The 21,813-nt window shown below is 42.0% G+C and overlaps 1 long non-coding RNA gene across 1 annotated transcript; it reads right to left on the reverse strand.

Moving 5' to 3' along the window:
- Positions 1 to 6,376: 6,376 nt before the first annotated feature.
- Positions 6,377 to 21,748, reverse strand: LOC134298435 (uncharacterized). The gene is made up of 2 exons (XR_010005523.1): positions 19,672 to 21,748; positions 6,377 to 14,636 (listed from the first exon to the last, which is right to left on the reverse strand). It is a non-coding gene; the product is annotated as an uncharacterized LOC134298435 (long non-coding RNA).
- Between the last annotated feature and the right edge of the window lie 65 nt (positions 21,749 to 21,813).

A 21,813-nucleotide genomic window follows, 5' to 3' on the forward strand; every position in this document is an offset into this window, starting at 1 on the left:
CTGTTAGTTGTTGTTAGTGTTTCCTTTCATTCACCTGACTCCAGAAAATGCCTAAATGCCTATCAAAGCAACCAAACATTTTTGAGTTCATGGCAAAAGAGCAAAAGCAAAATGAAGACCAAGGAGGCAGCAGGTTGAGAACCATTGCAGCAACTGATACTGATGAAGACTTCAGAACATGCACACCTGAATTGCAGGTGAAAACTGTGGAAACTGTGGAAACGGAGATGTCTACCGCTGGTTCATCCAATCCAAGCGCTGCCATGGAACAGGAGCAAAGACAAGAAGCTGTGTCTATATTAGACCTTGGGCATGATAAAGGAAACAAGAAGAAAACAGAAAAAATTCTCCCAATTGTGGAAACTATTGTCCTTTATGGCCGACAAGAACTGGCTTTAAGAGGGAGCAATGATTCAGGATCCATTACCTGTGAAGAACCTTTGCACAATGATGCTAATTTCAGGGCCTTGTTGAGATCTCATGCCAGATTAGGAGACACTGATCTGAAGTCATCATGACCAGCAAGACAGACTGGACTTGTCTAGCAAAGTTTATTGATGGAGCCTGATTTCTGTTAAAGTGTATTGAGACAGTTTTCAAGTGTTTCCAACAAGCATTGTGGTATTCTTTTGTAAACACTAAATTAGTATTTAAGAGTCGTTTTCAGGGTTTTTTAAGACTTGAAACTGTAGCCAAAAAAAGAAATTTGATATAAAAATATAGAATGAATCATAGAATTTAAATTATTTTGCGTTATGGATCGAAGGTTAGGTAAAGGTAAAGGTTTTCCCCTGACATAAAGTCCAGTCGTGTCCGATTCAGGGGTTGGTGCTCACCTCCATTTCTAAGCCAAAGAGCTGGCATTCTCCATAGACACCTCTAAGGTCATGTGGCCGGCATGACTGCATGGAGCGCCGTTACCTTCCTGCTAGAGCGGTACCTATTGATCTACTCACATTTGCATGTTTTCGAACTACTAGGTTGGCAGAAGCTGGGGCTAACAGCGTGTGCTCACTCCGCTCCCCAGATTCGAATCTGCGACCTTTCAGTCAGCAAGTTCAGCAGCTCAGTGCTTTAACACGCTGCGCCACCAGGGGGCAAGAGTAATTATGGACCTACTCTTCACGGTTCATTAAAACAATAAAAAATGTTTTAAACCCAACAACCCGCCTACCCCTTATGATTTTGTCTGGCTATGGGCCTGACCATGGGTTACACTACTGGGTGACACAAATTTATTGACACCACTGGTGATAAAAGATTCTGACTAAATTGTGTAGCCTCACTGAATTCTGTCTAGCTTTGCTTACCAACAGACTGTCCCAACTTTTCAGGGAGAATTCCACTTAATCCTCTTGGGTTTTTTTCAGCAGCTTTTAAAATGTTCCTGTTTTTGTCTACTCCCACTTCCCCTCTTTGTCCACAGCTTACTTCCACTGGTGCAGACTGACAATGTGCAAAAGTAGTTAGTATTCATTTGTCTTAGAAGGAGAAAGGGGGAAGATAGACTCCTGCCCTTCCCAGTCATCTCAGGCAAAAGCATAACAGCTTCTGCCTCTCCTAGCTTGTGTTCTTTTTCATTAATAACTTTTTCCATCTTGACCACCCTGTGATGCTGCTTAATCATGTGTCCCAGTTTTCATCTGTGAAATGTTGGAGAGTGTGACTTCGTCATTCTATAATGACAAAGTTTGTTCAGGAGATCCCACAAGAAATGCAAACTTTTCTTAAACATCAACTAGAAAAGTTGCCATGGGAACTCTTTGTTAGCCAAAGCCTTTTTATAACCAGCAAGGAATCTGAATGGGACCTCGGAAAGAGTGATCCAGAGGTCCTTGGGTCAAATTCTTTCAAGGAGCCTGACGACAGTCAAGATAAAGATGATCACTTGGCTCCATAAGGGCTATCAATCACATGATCGCTCTTTACGCCTTATCTTCACTTTTGAGGATAAGTCTATAACAGAGGAATTATGGGCCCTTAGGTTCCGGCTGCTCTCATGGGGCATTACCATTAGAAGAGTATTTGTGGACCCCGTGATTCGCCCTTTGGTGGCCAACCTATCTTTACACACTCAACCATCTGTTAGGCCCAGAGATAATAGGATGTGTAGTCCTCAGCATAGGCTCCCCCCTTTAGAAATGTCTCAATTAGAGACTCTGGCCCAATCATTTTCCGTACCAGACCAGCAACTTTCACCCTCTTCAACCTCACTACGTTTTTCCAGTAGGCCCCATTTATCCCCTTCTTTTGAAGTAAAGTTAGATGGTGTGTCTAGTAACCTTTTGGATCCAGGGAACTGACTAGATTCTCTTAAGGATGCTCCAATTGAGCCAGACTCCTTGGAGGGTGGGGAACAGGCAGGGGGTGGCTCCATCGAGGTCGTGTGGGGGAGGAGGAGGAATTGCCGTCAACGAATTTCCAGGGAGAAGCGCAACAGGGTTCTTGCGACCCTGGAGAAGGATAGGTGTGGTAGCCTCCATGGTAGCCCCTCCCGGCTGAAGGTCCTGCTGTTTAATGCCAGATCCGTCAAAGGTAAATCATCTATTATCCAGGATCTAATCATGGATGAACATGCGGATCTGGCCTGCATCACCGAAACCTGGTTGGATGATCTGGGTGGGGTTAGTCTTACCCAGCTTTGTCCTCCGGGTTTCGGGGTGCATCAGCAGGCCAGGCCAGGAGGGCGGGGAGGTGGGGTTGCGGTGGTCTTTAGGCAGTCCATCGCCCTGGTCAGATGCGTCGCTTTGCAATCGGTTGGGTTTGAGTGTCTCCACTTGAAGGTGGGTACCCGGGACAGTTTGGGGATTCTGCTGGTGTACCGTCCACCCCGCGACACAGCAGTCTCCCTGCCTGAGCTAGCAGAGGTGGTTTCTAGCGTGGTGTTGGGTTCCCAGCGCCTGTTGTTGCTGGGCGACTTCAACATTCACGCTGAGACCACCTTGACAGGTGCAGCTCAGGAATTCATGGCCGCCATGACGACCATGGGTCTGTCCCAAATAATATCGGGTCCCACTCATCAAGCTGGACATACACTCGACCTGGTTTTTGTTGCGGGCGACGGTTTGGTCGGAGTGGAAGAGCAAATTATTCTTCCATTGTCATGGTCCGACCACTATCTGATCAGTTTAAGACTAACCGTCTCTTCCAACCTCCGCAGGGGTGGTGGACCAATTAAGATGGTCCGCCTCAGGAGACTTATGGATCCTGAGAGATTCCTGAGGTCTCTTGGGGATCTGTCTACCATGGAAGCTGACGATCCTGTCGATGCCCTGGTCACTCGTTATAATGGCGAGTTGTCCAGGGCAATAGACACGATCGCTCCTGAGTGTCCCCTCTCGCTGCGTGGAGTTGCCCCAGCTCCCTGGTTTACTGGGGAGCTGGCGGAGATGAAACGTGCAAGAAGGAGACTAGAGTGCCGCTGGCGGACAACTCGTGACGTATCTGACCGAGCACGGTCTAGAGCCGCTATTAGGGCCTATTCCACGGCATTGCGGGCAGCCAGGAAAGTTTTCTCGACTGCCCGCATTGCGTCTGCAACAAATAGATCTTCAGAGTTGTTTCAAGTTGTTGGGGAGCTCCTCCACCCTCCTCAGGTCGGGGGAGCACCCGACATCTCGTCAACTCGGTGTAGCGAGTTCGCTCACCATTTTGCAGACAAAGTCGCTCAGATTCGTTCCGACTTAGACGCCGGCCTTGATGCATTGCCAGGTGAGGTAACCGAGGCATCTGTCTGTTCGATCTTGTGGGATTCGTTTCGGCTTGTGCAGCCTGATGATGTGGACAAAATTCTTGGAGCGGTGAGGGCGACCACCTGTGCCCTTGACCCTTGCCCATCTTGGCTCTTAAAACAAGCCAGTGGAGGGCTAGTTGATTGGTTTGTGAGAATAATCAATGCCTCTTTGGAGCAGGGCATATTTCCATCTGGCCTAAAACAAGCTGTGGTGAGGCCTGTTTTGAAGAAAGCCTCCTTGGATCCGGCTAACCTCAGTAACTACAGACCAATCTCTAACCTTCCATTCTTGGGCAAGGTCTTGGAGCGGGTGGTTGCTTCCCAGCTCCAGGGATTCTTGGAAGATACGGATTTTCTGGACAAATCGCAGTCTGGTTTCAGACCTGGCTACAGTACCGAGACGGCTTTGGTCGCCTTGGTGGATGACCTCCGCAGAGAGCTGGACAGGGGGTGTGTGACCCTGCTGGTTCTCTTGGACAACTCAGCGGCTTTCGATACCATCGACCATGGTATCCTTCTGGGACGTCTCTCCGGGATGGGCCTTGGGGGTACTGTTCTGCAGTGGCTCCAGTCCTTCCTAGAGGGCCGTTCCCAGTTGGTGAAGCTGGGGGACACCTGTTCGGACCCCTGGCCATTGACCTGTGGGGTCCCGCAAGGTTCCATTTTGTCCCCCATGCTTTTTAATATCTACTTGAAACCGCTGGGTGAGGTCATCCGGAGTTTTGGAGTGCGGTGCCATCTCTACGCGGATGACACCCAACTCTACTACTCCTTTCCACCTAATTCCAAGGAAGCCCCTCGGATACTGGACCAGTGTCTGGCCGCTGTATTGGCCTGGATGAGGGCGAACAAGCTGAAGCTCAATCCTGACAAGACAGAGGTCCTCCAGGTCAGTCGTACGTCTGATCGGGGTATTGGGTGGCAACCTGTGCTTGACGGGGTTGCACTCCCCCTGAAGGCACAGGTCCGCAGCTTGGGGGTCCTCCTGGACTCTGCGCTGACACTTGAGGCCCAGGTGTCGGCCGTGGCTGGGAGGGCCTTTGCACAACTAAAACTTGTGCGCCAGCTGCGACCATACCTCGAGAAGTCAGATCTGACCATGGTGGTCCATGCCTTAGTTACCTCTAGACTGGATTACTGCAATGTGCTCTACGTGGGGCTGCCTTTGAAGATGGCTCGGAAACTACAACTAGTACAACGATCGGCAGCCAGGTTTCTAACTGGGGCAGATTACAGGGCGCGCTCAACGCCGCTGTTTAAAGAGCTCCACTGGCTGCCATTTATTTTCCGAGCCCAATTCAAGGTGCAGGTTATCACCTACAAAGCCCTAAACGGTTTAGGACCCACCTACCTTCGAGACCGCATTTCCCCCTATGAACCCGCACGACCTCTTCGCTCGTCGGGGGAGGCCCTCCTCTCGCTTCCACCAACTTCGCAGTTGCGGTTGGTGGGGACGAGGGAGAGGGCCTTCTCCGCCGTGGCCCCTCGGCTGTGGAACTCGCTCCCCAGGGAGATTAGGCAGGCCCCTACCCTACTTTCTTTCAGGAAGAGCCTGAAAACTTGGCTATTCCAGAAGGCCTTCGTTGACTGATCCTTGTGGGATCATGTTATTTACCTATTAAGCAGTAGACCCTCTGGATTGTTTTTAGGATTCATTCAGCACTTTAAGTATTACACCTGCTGTATAATTATCCCTCCCTGATAACTTGATATTGCTTTGCACCTTGGCCTGGATCTTTTGACCCAAATCGGGATTTTAATATTATTGTGTATATTGACTTTTATGACTGTTTTTAATCATGTTGAAGTTTTACTGCTCGGTTTAATGTTTTATCTGATTTGTGCTGTCGTGTCTGGGCATGGCCCCATGTAAGCCGCCCCGAGTCCCTCCGGGGAGATGGGGCGGGATATAAGAATAAAATTATTATTATTATTATTATTATTATGGGATGCTCCTTTCCTCCTACAGAATGTTGTAATCTTTGTGTCTGTGCAGAAATCAAAAGTGCAAGCCAATCACTTTGGAATAAGAAAACGAAGAAGCTGAACCTTGTACTCCTGGGCTCAGACAGTGTATTTGGCTACATATTCTGACTGATACTAGGAAAGTGAAATGCTGAGTGCTCAGTGGAGATTTTACTCATGCCCTTCCATGTAGGATTTATTTGTTTCTTTATAAATAAACAGAAATATTACATATCACGAATAAGAACCCGAAACCCTAATTCTCAAAGCAAACCAACAGTAGGATAGACCCTGCATTCTTGGAAATTTTCACTGGCTGGAGAACTGAGGAGCATTATTAATGTATTTCAGAGTCACGAAAACCCATTTAATGAAGGAGACAGATTTCCAGAATTCCATAACCAGAAGACTACTGAACGATGCAGACCCCCAAAATAACTTTTCCAGATCATATTTACTTTTAAGACCCTTGTGTCTTCAGAATGCAGAAATTGTTTCTATTGTTTGCTATAAGGAAAGTGTTTTTACTTGCTTGATCCCAATGCAAATGCTAGATTTTCCACTAGACAGGAAAAGTAGCTAATTATTTAGCTTCCCAGTAAATTATTACAAAAAAACAAATTAACCAGACAAATGGAATATTATGACAACCTTGGCACGTAAACAAAACAAACCTGCTGAGAATTCTTGTTGACATTTATTTATGTGTTTAAAAGAAATTCACTCCATTTGTCAGTTTCCATCTTCTTTTCTCTTTTTAAAGCAATTGCAGCTCTGAATGATTCAAAATTATCCTTTTCCCAGTCAAGTGCTGAGACTGCAGCATCTCCCTGCCACTTGAAAAGGAAGGGTGGACCTTTAAACCACAATCCAATTGTCAGCTTGATGACAGATGTCATCACAGATGTTTATAGAACTAAGGTAGTAGGCTTGAGTTATTTCATTTGATCAAGAAATCTGCTGCAAGCTTACTTAAAAGATAGCTCCATTAACTGCACTGGGATTTTATTCCTATGTACACAATTATATGAGAGAAAGATCCCCTGAAATCACAGGGCATTGTATCTGAGTAAACACATGAAAGATCAAATATGTGGTTCATGAGTTGTAATAGTTCAGACAATGTTTTGCAGTAAATTCCTTTGGTATCTCAAGCAAGTTACTTGGGATAAGAGATACACATTTGGAATAGGGGTGTGCGAAACAGCAGAAATCAGTTCTATTTTCATTTCAGTTTTGGGTGGCCCCCACCACCCAGTTGTTTTTCGGGAAGATTCTGGGAAATTAGGAGAGGGACTGTTCGGATTCGTAAATTCAGAACCCTGAGTTCCATTTTATTTTTGGTAGGATTTGGTACATTGGAGCCAATGGGGAAACTTTAGAGGCTGGTTTCTCCATCATTTTTATGGTTATCAGGATTAAACTTGGCACTGTTGTAAGACACATTGATGACATAAGCCCCCCAAGTTTCAGAAAGTTTTATTAATTCTCTGATTTTGGGGAAAATGTTTAAGTTTTTGCCAATATCTTTTTTTAAAACTACAACAGGGATTTCTGGAATTTGAATTCCAAAGCAGTTTGCGCCACAAGAGGGGAGGAGAATGGACAGAACCCGCCCTCTGATTGACTGAGAAACATGATGCAGCTCGCCACTCAGCCCCATCGCCCCCACCACGGAGATATTGCTGCTTGTGCTTGCAAAACAGACATTCAGAATACTGATGAAAAATAAGTCCTGATCAATTAATCTTTCCTGAATTTTTAGCCAAAAGATTAGGCGGTCTGTTTTTCATTCCAGGAAGACTTTGAAGGGGTCCTTCCTGGTCCGTTTCTGGTGGCTCAGCTGCCGGATCTCCAAAATTATCTGAAATCTGAATCAACCAACGGAATTTTTCACACCCCTAATTTGGAACAGGAGCTTTTTTTTTCAGCATAGTGATAATGATCTTTTGAAAGGGTGCCTTCACATAAAGCACAAATCATTTTTATTCTTATTTTATTTCCTTCATTTGCTTGTCGATATCATGCTGGCATCTGTTATGAATATTCAGTTACAGGCTAAGTATCCCTTATCTGAATGCTTGGGACCAAACTGTTAGGATTTTGGATTTTGAAATGTTTATATTTGCATATAAAATGCAATTCCCCTGGAATGCAGGGGATGTATTCCATAATTTATCTTGGAAACAGGAAACCATGAATAACAGCATACTCTGGAAGACCTAGAAAACTCCTAGAAAGAACATATTTTGATGTATGCAGGTAGATAAAACTACTGGTGTTGGGTCCACATGGACGGGTGCTCTACTGTACCTATATAATGAGGTATTATGGAGATGGAACCCATGTCTAAACATGAAATTCATTTATTTTTCATCTACACCCTATACACATAATCTGAAGCTAAAAGTATACAATATTTTAATAATTGTATGTATAAAACAGAATTTGTTCAGTAGTGTCACTATCTCAGCCACCCATGTGGACAATTTCAGATTCTGGAGTATTTCAGATTTCAGAATTCTAGATAAGGGACAGTTAACCTGCACCAAGATTTTCATAGCTTTAAAAATATACAACACATAGCATCCTGTTTTCAACATGAAATGCTCTCATTACTATCTTTAAAATATAACATACCATTTTTAATTGGGAAACACTTGCCCCTACCAGGAGTGACAACTGCTAGGCTCATAGTCTTTAAAAATGATGACTAGCAATTAACAATGCATACCTTTTCACATAAGAGGAAACTGTGAGCAATATAATTTAGTGGCCACTTCTAATTTCATGTATATATCCAAGTTTTAAGGAATTTTCTCCCTCAGTATAGGTGGATGAGATATATTTATTTTGTTCTTTTATCAAAAGAACTTGCCAAAAACCAAAAGGAATAGATTCATTCACCCAAACCAAGGGATTAACACAAAAAGTCTTAAACTGTTTCGATAGAAATCCTTGTATCTTCAGCCATGTCAGTACGCAATCAAAGCTCCTATTTTTTATTTTCCCTCAGATGTTCCACAACTTTAATATCTATACAGAAGGCAAATGCGACATGGCGCTCTTCAATGTCATGCATAGGTGTAGAATTTAGGCCGGGCTGTGGCGCAGGCTGGATAGCAAGCCAGCTGCAACAAATCACTCTGACCAAGAGGTCATGAGTTCGAGGCCAGCCCATGCCTGCGTCTTGTCTCTGTCTCTGTTCTATGTTATGGCATTGAATGTTTGCCTTTGTGTGCAATGTGATCCGCCCTGAGTCCCCTTCGGGGTGAGAAGGGCGGAATATAAATGCTGTAAATAAATAATTAATAAATAAAGTTGGCAACTACCAATGGAAAGGTTTAATGTTGCATTCAAGTTTTGAATAGGTTCCCAAATTTACACATTTTTATGTGTTGGATAGAATAAATATGAACCTTCAAAAAAGTTGAATGTAAGAGAAAGAAAAATAAACAGGTTTCATCATCTCTCTATGAGAGGCATACTTATTTGCAAAGAAGGATGCCATTGTGATGAAAGAACTGGTTTGACATACAGGGAATATGCCCAGCCTTTGTAGGTGTTTCTTTTGCCTTGCTGGGAAAGCCACTTAAAGTGAACTTTAAACAGGTTTCGCACTGCAGGAAGGTACATCTATTTGTTTATCAGTCTGTTGTCATGGCGCAGCATGGCGCAGCATGCCACAGCAATAAAGTGCAAGTCTGGCAACGCAATCTCAGCTTCTTTCTTATAGCTTTTACAAGCAAGGCATTTTTAAGCAACAGTTGCATGTACAAATGAACATCCAGTTCTAGTTTTGGAAAACTCAATGAACCTAAAATAGACACATTCAAGAAAGCAAGGGCACAAGATCAAACTAAAAGCTACACAAATTCAGACTAGAGATATACTATTTGAATAAAAATGAATCCAAAGAGTAGGACACAGAGACAGTCAACACATAATGCTTACTGACCTGTAGTCTGTCTAACAAGGGAAACTCAACACATTATCTCCCTGTACACCAAGAATTAACAAAGTCCAGACCTGGGACTGGACTAGTCCTCTTGACCCCCTTTACACCTCCTGTAGGGTTTTTTGATTACTACAAATTGTATTCACACCTTCCTTTTAAAAAATCACTTTCACCTCATTCCTAATGTTAGGATTGTATTTAGTGGACAGGCTTGCATACATCGGCCATTTGAATGGGAAAATGGATACAAAGTAAAATAAATAAATAGATGCCCTGCCTTACAGATCATGGCTGTGGCACTTAAAAGTGCTTACCCTGCTCTTACAAGACCAGAGACCTCCATATTTCCCATCTGGAATACGTACAAACACACTTATATATCGCCAATCCGGCCCTTTCCCACTATACCATTATAGCACTGCGATTCCACATTAAATGCCATGACTGAGTTCTTTAGAATCCAAGGGTTTGTCATTTAGGGAGATACTAGAGCTCTCTGGCTAAGAAATTCCCCTCCTTAAATTACAAGTCGTAAGATTATATGGGACACTACCATTCATTTAATGTGGAATCATAGTGCTATAATTGTGTAATATGAAAGGCCACTTGGTGCAGCTCAGCTCATATTAAGTTAGAAAATGACTACTTGGGCTACCAAAATTCAAGAAGTACCAGCTCAAACTACTTATGTCCAACCTGGAATAAAGGTGGAAGACAAAAGAGTATGCAGATGGCATTCTCCAGTTGTATTCACTATGGACATATTGTGATCAGCAGAATAGCTCTGTCAGATTGAGAACTGGCGACTCCTGTACTTTTAGTGGTTGAGTAAAAATGGGAATATCACCAAGTCTTCCTCATCACATGGTCACATAACATGCAACACCTGTGGGAACCCCTTCTTTTATACAATTATTAAAGGTGCTGACACTTTCTCCAGTTTTCATTCTTGCAAGTCTAAGATCAAGAAGAGCTGTCATTTTCAATGTAAATCCTGACCTCAATTATTATGTGTGGTAGACTGGTGTTTTTTTTTCCTTTTCTTTCTAGAAAGGTAGGGTAAAATCTTTTTCAATAAACAATTAAATGGACATACTTGAGAACAAATGGAACAAGCTTTTCCTAACAGCGGATTGTTTTTTATGTTTGCTCTGTGACACTGGGTCACCTTATTTATTTATTTGCGACATTTATATCCCGTCCTTCTCACCCCGAAGGGGACTCAGGGAGGTTTACAAGTTATATGTACATAAAAAAGATAAAGGTTTTCCCCTGACGTTAAGTCCAGTCGTGACCGACTCTGGGGGTTGGTGCTCATCTCCATTTCTAAGCCGAAGAGCCGGCATTGTCCGTAGACACCTCCAAGGTCATGTGGCCGGCATGGCTGCATGGAGCGCCGTTACCTTCCCGCTGGAGCTGTACCTATTGATCTACTCACATTTGCATATTTTCAAACTGCTAGGTTGGCAGGAGCTGGGGCTAACAGCGGGCGCTCATCCCGCTCCCCGGATTTGAACCTGGCACCTTTTGGTCCGCAAGTTCAGCAGCTCAGCGCTTTAACGCACTGTGCCACCAGGGGCCCACAATGTATTATATTATTAGCATAGCACAATATAAGCATTATATATTACTATATTGTACTATACCACTATACTGTAATGTTATTAGTAATATTACATGTAGCATATAATTTACAATTATAATAGTGTATTATCATATTGTATTACATTATAATATTATCAATATTTATATGTATATACAATATATATTATTAGTATAGCATAATATTAGTATTATATTTTATTATATTGTTATATTGACATAGGAGACATGTGTATTGCTTGACTGTGTAGCAGCAGCTGCTTTTCTCCAGAAACTATCATTGTTTTGCAGAAGTTTGCATCTGTGAGACTGTTTCGATTTTAGTGAGTGCTGCTCTGCACTAACCACTAACAAGAGCAGAAGTATACATGGTAGCACAGAGATGAGTGGAAGAAGAGAGAACCATCAGGAGGGAAATGGAAGTTCTTTGCATGCAAATCCAAATTGAGGCATGCTGTACACACTCCAGCATTTCAGAAGTTGAAAACTGGGACACATCAGAGGATAGTCAAGATGACAAACATTATTAAGGAGGAAGAAAAGAAATGAACAAGGAGAGGCAGCAGCTGCTTGCTACCACCTACTGCAGTGGTTTTCTACCTGGGGTCTCCAGATGTTTTTGATCTATAACTCCCAGAAATCCCAGCCAGTTTATCAGCTGTTAGATTTTCTGGGAACTGAAGGCCAAAAACTTTTGGGGACCCCAGATTGAGAACCACTGACCTACTGGGAAGGGCATGACTTCACCTCCTCCTCTCAACTCCCTGTTGCTGAGTTAATTGAGTGAACACTACTTAATCTATTTGAACTGTTTTTGCAGCAGCAGAAATAAGCTGAGGACAAAGGAAAAAGTGGGAGGTGGGTAGAGGAACTGGAATATTTTAAAACCAGCTGAAAAAAATAGGACAACAGAAGATTAACTGGAAGTTGGAATAGATGCAAATTAGGGATACTGGGGATCTAGACTATGTTAAATATAAGAAATCACTTACTTACTTACTTAGGCGATCCCTCGTAGTTCGAGGATGACTGTCCTCCATTTCTTGGAAGACGCCTGTGCATGATTTTTTTTAATGTGTGGAGGACGGTGCACGGCCGGTCAACACACAGTCTTCACAGAGTGGGGTCCCAGCAGTGATATGATTAACACAACGAGAGTGGCTTCTCAGTCTGTTGCAGCCTTCTTCCACCTTCACAGCCGTTGTAACATGTACCATGTTATCCTCCGTCTGCTCCGCCGTTGAGGTCTTTGGGTCTTCGGATTATTATTGATCTGGATCCTCCCCTGTGGCCACTCCTGGGAGTGCATGACTCTAGTGGTTGTGCCCGCAGGTTCATTGGAACAAGCAAGCCCCCTCACCATGTCAAGGTGACAATCCAACTACTACATGAGATACAAAACTAAATCAGAAACAGCCTAACGAAACAGTTACCTACATAGACACACAACTGAACTAGAAAACAGACAGGGAGACGTGCCTAAAGGCCTCATTCTATCTGTTAATTTTTATCTCTCAGTATTCTACTCCCTTTGGATAATATAGCCACACTTCTACTTCTGATAACACTCTTAGAATTAATACATATTACAACTGATATTTGCCCACATTGTTGTCAGATTGTTTGTTTTGGCCAATTTGCAGGTCTTCACAAGCCATTCTTTTTGCTTTGGAATAAAACATTCCTTCCATCCCTGTGTATAGTCTATTCTTACTTTAGTATCACACAGTAACAACCCATGTTTTCATTCTAATTCATCATCCAACATTCTCAACATGTAAAACTCTAGTTTCATTTAACCTTAATTACTTCCAGAATGGAATGTATTTTAGTTCAATCTTTCTACAATACACCACATGTGATGAAATGTCCCAACTTTGAGCTTGCATTTCCATAATTTGCAAGAGTTGCTTTTGTACATGTTAGAATGACACTCTGGTGTCAATTAACACCATTCTCTTCAGGGTGAATTCTATTATGTCTATGTATAATGTTATTCCGTGAAAAGCTCTGTCCACACTCCATGCATTTCTATGGTTTCTCCCCAGTGTGAGTCCTTTGATGTGAATGTAGATTTCCACGACAAGCAAAGCTCTGGCCACATTCCAGGCATTCATAGGGTTTCTCTGCAGTATGAGTTCTTTGATGTAAACGTAGATTTCTATTATTAGTGAAGTTCATTCCACACTCCAGGCATTTATGGGGTCTCCTTTGATGTGAACTTAGGTTTCCACTTTGAGCAAAGCTTTGTCCACACTCCAGGCATGTATAGGGTTTCTCCCCAGTGTGAGTTCTTTGATGTGAGTATAGAGTTCCACTCTGAGTAAAGCTCTGTCCACACTCCAGGCATTTATAGGGTTTCTCCCCAGTGTGAGTCCTTTGATGTTTACGCAGAGCTGAACTTTGAGTGAAGCTCTGTCCACACTCCAGGCAGTTATAGGGTTTCTCCCCAATGTGAGTCCTTTGATGGGTTTTTAGATGTGAACTACGAGCGAAGCCCTGTCCACACTCCAGGCATAGGTAGGGTTTCTCCCCAGTGTGAGTCCTTTGATGTGTCTTCAGGTTTCCATGCTGACTAAAGCTCTTTCCACATTCAATACATTTATATGCTTTCTCCTCCATGTCCACAATGTTATGTACATTTAATTCCAATACGGATACTTGATTCTGGTTTTTCCTTTCTGATTACTCACAGCAGTGGGTTCAAATTACCGGAAAGTAGCTTCCATCAGAACATTAAGAAGAACTTCCTGACTGTAAGAGCTGTTCAGCAGTGGAACTCTCTGCCTCAAAATGTAGTGGAGGCTCCTTTGGGATCTTTTAAACAGAGGGTAGATGTTCATTTGTCAGGGGTACTTTGCACTTTTCCTGCACGGCAGAGGCCTGGAATGGGTGCCTCATGCAGTCTCTTCCGACTCTATGGTTCTACTCTACAATCCAAAGTTAATGTAGGAATTCAGCAAGATCAGCCCCTTGAGAGGAATCCTTTTTCCTAGAGGACTGGTTTTCTTACTGTACTTTGGTTTCCAAATGCCTTAATATCTACTAGAATCTGGTTCGTTTCCCATCAGGGCAGGGGTGGCTCCAGAGATCTCTCATGTCAAGAACACCTCAGCAAGCCAGAGTCCAAAAGTGGCAGGACAAAACCCAAAACTTCAATCCATGGCTGAGACCGGATGACAGTCTTCCCCCTGGGCACTCAGAAGACGGAGCAACTCAGAAGGCACTGAACAGATATATTTGGGACACAGATATCTCTATCTCTCTCAGTCTCTCCGTTCTCTGCACCATCCGACGCCTTCCCGCCTCACAAACACAGACCAGGCCTCAGGCGAGGCGGCCCCCATCTTCTCCCTCCTCCTCCTCTTTCAGTAAAACCTGAAATTTAGAAAAACGAATTAATTTCCAGCAGCCCATACTTAACTACCCATACTTCTGAGAGCTGTTTTTATACTCCTCCAGTGAACAAGATTGACAAACTTGACTTAAGACAAAACAATATGGGGAGAGTAAAAGTAGAAAAGAGAAACTGAGATTTATTTTTTTAAAGCTGAAAAAATAGGATGGCAGAGGATTGTTGCTGTCCCAGGTCAGGACAGCTGAAGGGTATATAGATGGACTGATAGGTTTAACTTAGTATAAGACTGCTTCAAAAAAAAAGTATGCTTTAAAACAGGGGTATTTTATGTGTTTCCCCCCTTGAAGCTTAAGGTTACAAAAGCAATTTATGGAATGTGTAATTTCATCTTGACAATTCTCTTATCTGAGAATTGAAACCTCTTGAGGCTCCTTCAGCTCAAAAGCAAAACCACATGAGTACACACTGTTTTTCTCCTGGGGTTTAATTAAACTGGCAAAAGGGAAGATCTGAATCATGTTTTTTTCTACATGAAGAAAATCCACAAATCTTAATAAGCTCTTTTTCTATTTGATAGTCAATTGATGCTGAGCTTTTGGAATCCAAACAAGGTCTGAGAAGTGAAGGACAAAATCAAACCCTGCAAAGAGCATTTTGTTCTGCTTTCGGAGAAGTAACATTTACATACACCGTGAAAAAGAGAGAAAAAGCAAACCACAATATTAGTAAGAGAAGTCATTCCTGTTGTCACTGTTATTAATTTACTTCATTACTTCTACACAAAAGCAGACAGCTGCATGCTCCAATAATAAATACAGTAAGTGTTGAAGTATTAAATCATTATTGTAATGGAATGCATACAAATCCTTTTGAATGTTAATCAGAAGGAAAAAGAAATGTTCTTTTTAATTTCAACTCTATTTTTAAAAATAGAAATAAAATTTATCATACCATTATTAAAATTGCAATTAATATGTATAGCTGGTTCTGCAGCGCATGCTGTACACAGCACTATGAGAGAATTAGGTTTTAGAAATGAATGAGAGGGGCATATGAAAATTGTAACTTACTGACTGCCATAAAACCATATATTTATATTTTTCTTAAACTGCATATTCAAAATTAGTTCCCTTCAGAATGCCTACACAGATTTCCACATACACATGCACACATATCCAAAAGTGCCTGATTTTAGTGTTTCCAGAGATCTGTAGAGAGAACACTTTTCTGTGCAGTTTTAGATCCTTCAGCACCATTATAAGGTCAACATTTGGCAGAAGTTGATAATAGAGCCCCATTGGAAGATTTAGAAATTCCTGGAAGTATTATCTCAAATTGAAAAATAGTGTTTTATTTGTGCTTTCCCCACTTTCACAGAGGTTTTGTGCCCGTAACTTCAGTGAAGGTGGAAGGCCAACAATAATATGGAATACATGGATAACAACTTGAAACATCCCTGCTTTCTAAGAAGGATTAAAGATTCAATTTCTCTACAAACAAAATAACTTGCATTTGCTTCAGTCATTTATAGAGATAGTGATGTTGATGACAATATTTATTTGTATGCCAAAATTGGAAGTCAGAGCAGCTTCAAAATGAAAGAAGAGTACAGTTAAACATTAAGGACATGTTAAAACAATTCAAACCTCCAATGTAAAGAATGAACGCAACTGAAAAGATTAAAAAAAATAATTAAAAACCATTCAGTTTAAAACAGTCCAACATGTCTGCTCTTTTAAAGCTTTCCATTTCAAAACCTGCTGGAATAAAAAGGAGGTTGCCTACCAAAGCAAGAACAGTAAAAAAGAAGGACAATGTTGGACTTTATGGGAAAGGAATTCCAAAATGTAGCTGCAACAACCAAGCCACTGTATGAATACTGCATCATCCCTTTAGTGGGATAAGCTACAGAGATAAGACATTTTTTTTCTTACATACACATGCCATGTGCTGGCCTCAAGGCATGTTTTCCAGAAAGGCTAATGAGTTAAAACCATCACATGTTTTTCATTTCCAGCCATGCAGATTTGGGGCCAGAGGACCACTTGTGAGGCAGCTCTTGCAGATGTGGAATTACAATACAGCTCTTTTTAGTGTTGAAACAATGCTGCTGCTGCTGCTGAAATAATGTCTTCTATGGTTTGGGTTGCCTCCATACGTTTGCTTGTGTTGTCATTCCCTATGATACCAGGGCAATGCTACACTAACACTAAGAATGTTACATTTATTAAATGGATGAAGCAGTTGCTTTCAGTGTCAGAATTATCTCCTTCAGTTTATCTTCCTCCGCATGTGAATGCTGTGTTTCACCTCAAGTAGCCTGCCCAACCTGTCTTACTTTTTTCTTCCCACCGAAGACAGGAGCAGGCAAAACTTGAAAATGTTGTTTTGTTTTTTGAAACCACAAAGCATAAAGGCCATGCAGGCTGGGGATTTTTGGCCCTTAGTCAGCATAATGTAATGATGAAGTGTTTGGCTACAATTTTGAAGACCAGGGTTCAAATTACTTCCCGGCCATGGAAACCTTGACTTTGGGCAAGTCATACTCTCTGAGCCTTCAAGGAAGGCAATTGCAATGAATGAATCATGCTAGAAAAACCTCATGATTGGTTTGTCTTAGGGTTGCCCTAAGTTGGAAATGACTTGAAGGTACACAACAACATCAACAAGGCAACAAAAATTGCAAAAATTAAAAAAAACACACAACTATACGTCCTTTAACCTTCAAGCCACTCTTATGACACTGTGTCTTCCTTCCTTCCTTTCTTCCTGTGTATTTGTAGGTTTTTAATGTGCTTGAGAACTCTCAATCAAATATTCAACTGTGGCCACTGTGTGCTATGATCAGGTAGCACGCTTAGCCCTTCAACATCATTGCAATTATACGCTATTCACACATGCTAGGATTTACTTAAGATTTTTTTTTTTATTGTGGCAGCTCATTGCTATTTTCTCCCCCTTCTCTTGCTTCCCTTTTCTTTGCACAGGCTGTTGTCCAGCAGATACAGATCATAACCACTGTGTTACTGTTCCAGTGGGGGAAAATTGTGCTACATGTCTGAAAGCCATAGAAACCAGTTGGTTCTCTTCTGCTCCATCTGTAGCTGTCCCAACACCTCAGTTCAGAAACACTTGTAAACATTTGCTCTTTGGGTGCATCTACACTGTAGAATTAATGTAGTTTGAGGCCACTTGAACTGACATGGCTCAATGCCATGGAATTGTGAGAGCTGTAGTTTAATGAGGCAATCTTTGACAGAGAAAGATAAATATATTGTAAAACTACAATCGATGTGTTTCCATAATATTAAACTATGGCAGCTAAAGTGACACCACTTAACGGCATTAATTCTACAGTGTAGCTTTAGAGCAAGTAATGCCACAGGTATGTACAGCACAGGCAATACTTATCAGCCATCACTGTGTTCTGCGCTCTGTCCAAAGTCCACAACTTTCCATCTCTGCTCATTTAAGAACATTTATATTTTCCCCAGTATCATAAAAACTCATGTTTTTTGTTTTGCTTTACGAGTCTAGCAAGAATTGCCTCTCTCAGGCCAATCCTCCACACTTGAGTCAATCCAATTATTGAGACCAAAGGTTCTCCAACTCTGGCCTGCCAGATGTTTAAGAATTCATTTCTCTGAAGCTCAGCCAATTTGACCAATGGTCAGGGATTCTAGGAGCTGAAGCCCAACTACTTGGAGGATCAAAGATGAAAACCACTGAATGAGACTGTAACTCCTTTGTCCCTGCTCATCAGGGATACTGAGGTGCAGTTTACAGTTCAGGACATCTGAAGAATGGATAATGTTGTCCAAGATAGAAACAAGAAGGGATAGATGAAGTCCATGCCAAAGGGGAACCAAAAACGTCAATTTCCCATTCATCAAAAAATAAACCTTGAATGGAAGATATATACATAATGGAAGATCTGGCATTTGAGGTTTGTTTAACCAAGCCTACACCCAACCGCTCCTTCCTATGCTTTTATTCTTGTTTTTAAGTTGTACTGACATAAAACATTTGGAATCAAGTAAGAAAAAAGACTGGCATTAGAGAATAACACATATTATTTTAACATTTTAACATGCTCTTCCAACAACTCAGATGACTCTAAGACACAAAGCACAGGCCAAAGGAAGACAAGAATACTATACCTCTGGAGAAAGGAAATGGGGCAAGAATTCAAAACGATTCATTGACAGAGGTGCAATTGTCCACAAAGGGGATATTCAAAGGAGGCGGAAAAAGAGAGAACCCATTCATTAGACTGGTGTACTTTGGATTAGTTTCCATTCAAAAGACGAAAACCCAGGATTCTTTAGAGTGAAGCTACAGTCATTAAACTGCTATAACTGTACAATGCAGATTGGTCCCATCAATATGTATTTTTCCGAACAATAAACATTTTCTCACTAAGGGCTCTGTTTAATGTGCGGAAAAATACATATCAATGGGACCAATCTGCACATTAAACACCTTCCCACTAAAGGTTCAAACTTGCAGTATGTTCTCAAGTTGCTTCTGACATGATTAAAAAAAAACCTAAGGGCTTTGGGTTCATCTACATTGTAGAATAAATGTAGTTTGATACCACTTTAATTCTTATGGTTCGATGAAATCATGGGAGCTGTTCTTTCACAAGGTCTTTTGCCTTAGCTGACAAAAGTGCTGGTGCCTTACCAAACTTTAATTCCCACGATTCATGACACTGAGCCAAACTGCATTAATTTTACATCTGACAAAGCAAGAAGTTAGAAGTGATGTCAAACCGCTTTAATTCTGCAGTGTGGGTGATCTCATCAATGTAGGGAAGTTTTTCCTCCTTTCACTACAGATTCAGAGCAGACAAGCAGCTCTAATGCCATTCTCAATTCCAAAAAGATTGGTGAGAAAAATAGATATAAAAAAGATGGAATGTGTAAGAAGAGATCAATTAATATTATTAATTTATTTCTATCCTGCTTTTCTCTCGAATCAGAACTCAAAGCAGCACACAACATGTGAACAAACATTACACAATATAAAAATAATAAACTAACCACAACACACCATCTTTAACTGCCATTCCACTGGCCGCTGACTGGGAGGGAGTCAGTCTATCAATCAGGAACTCTCCAACAGCCTCTGGGAGACCCTCCAGTCATCTTTAACTGCTCCGGAGCGGCCTTTTCCATCAGCTGCCCAGCACTGTGGTCTCACACAGACCCGACCACCGGTGAGAGCAACGAGTCCTGCGACCCAATTGGCGGCTTCCCTGAGCTGCGCTCCACACGGCCTTCCCTCCCACTGCCCAGCACTGACTGGAGAGGTTGGTGCAACAGAGCCGCCCTACCTTCCCCATCATTTCCCATTACTCTGCCATAACCTCGTTGCTAGCTACTACCCCCCCCCCCCCCGACCATCAACTTAGTACTGAAACTGGAGTTGGCTTGGTTTGGGGCCACTGACTTCTCTGTTAATGCTCAACTTTCAACTCTGTTCCTTCTGGGTTTTAGTGGGGACTTTTGTTATTGTTTTGTTTCAGAATTTGTTTATTTATTTTGTTGAGACTTCTCTTAATTTTCTCTCTGGCTCCTGTTTATCACTGATGACTGGGCTTAAGCAAAATATACTGTTTAATTGATGAGTCTCCACAATAATTGAAATTGGTTTTAAATGTTTTTTAATGCTTAAGATTTATTTATATCTTATTTCTGGATGTGATTATGCTTTGTGTGATTTTTATCTTGAATTTTATGTTAAATACGCATAGATTTGTGTTGTATTATATTTATTATATGCTGTGTATTTGCAGTGTGGCACTGAAGTGGCCAAACTGTAAACCGCTTTGTCTCTTTTGTCATGATTTGCAAAAAGCACTGTGCTGTGTATGTTAACTGGAAAATGATTGATTTGATGCTGTTTCTGTTCTGCTGCTGCAGAACCAGTTTGGAAAAGTTTTCAGTGCTGCTAGTGAAGATAGGAGTGTACTCAGAGGCCTTGCTATTTTGATGCCTGTTTGCTGCTGAAAAAAATAAGGAGAACCAGTACTGTATTCATCTCTGAAGCAGATTTGTGGACTGAGAAAGGACTATGACTGTAGACTTCTGTAAGTAATCAAAGGGATCATTGTAAATACTACTGTTTTTTGAGCTCTTGGAATCTGTAAAGTTTCTGTGTTTTTGTTCTGCAAACCTGAGTGGCATGTTCTTGTTCTGCAGGTGATTCTGGGCCGTGGGCACACGTAAGAGCTTCCATTTATTATCATCAATCCATAATATAAATGTTTCTAATGCTTAAGATTTATTTATATCTTATTTCTGGTCATTATTCTGCTTTGCAAGATTTTTGTCCTGCATTTTATGTTAAATGTGCTTTGATTCCTATTGTATTATATTTATTCTACTCCTTGTATTTGCAATGTGGCACGTAAGTGGCCAAACTGTAAGCTGCTCTGAGTCCCCTTCGGGGTGAGAAGAGCAAGGTAGAAGCAAGCCTGTAGCCGGGTTTGGGGGGGGGGGGGGGGGTTTCAAACCATCCCCGAAAATTTTCAGGTTAAAAAAAAATCTGGTTTACTCATGATTTTTAACTGGTTAACCAAATCCCCATGCTAAGTCTATGAGACTCAAAAAATTAAGAGTCCCTCCAGGCACTATCTCAAGCAGATATTGACAGGTCTGTAGCGGAGGGGGGGGGGGGGGGGTTAGGGGTTCAATCCCCCCCCCCCCCCCCCCAAATTTTCAAAAACCCCTCCGAATTTTTTTTCTGGCTACGGCCCTGGGTAGAAGTATAATAAATAGAGAAAATTATAGCAATATATAATAATAAAACCATGACATATATTACAAATCAGGCCTGGTCAAACTTGGCCCCTCCAGGTGTTTTGAACTTCAACTCCCAAAATTCCCGACAGCCCACCTAGAGGGGCCAAGTTTGCCCAGGCCTGTTATAAACTCACACAAACACCGTTTAAATATTCCAAGATCAGCACACGTTATTTTGTATTATTTCAAGACTCCAAAAACCAGTTTCCATTCCGACGAACTCCCAGATCCCTTTTTCGCCCCTATCCTACCCTTCCCCGGAAGTGACGCCACAAAATCCCTGCTCTCTCTCTCTTTCCCTCAACCACGGCGAACAAAAGGGATTTTCAAGCCTTCCCAAAGAAGCACACGTATACGCCCCCCTCGCGTTAAGCCACCGGCTTCGGCC

Source organism: Anolis carolinensis, chromosome 4 (assembly GCF_035594765.1).
Source record: "Anolis carolinensis isolate JA03-04 chromosome 4, rAnoCar3.1.pri, whole genome shotgun sequence".
Classification (NCBI taxonomy): Eukaryota; Metazoa; Chordata; class Lepidosauria; order Squamata; family Dactyloidae; genus Anolis; species Anolis carolinensis.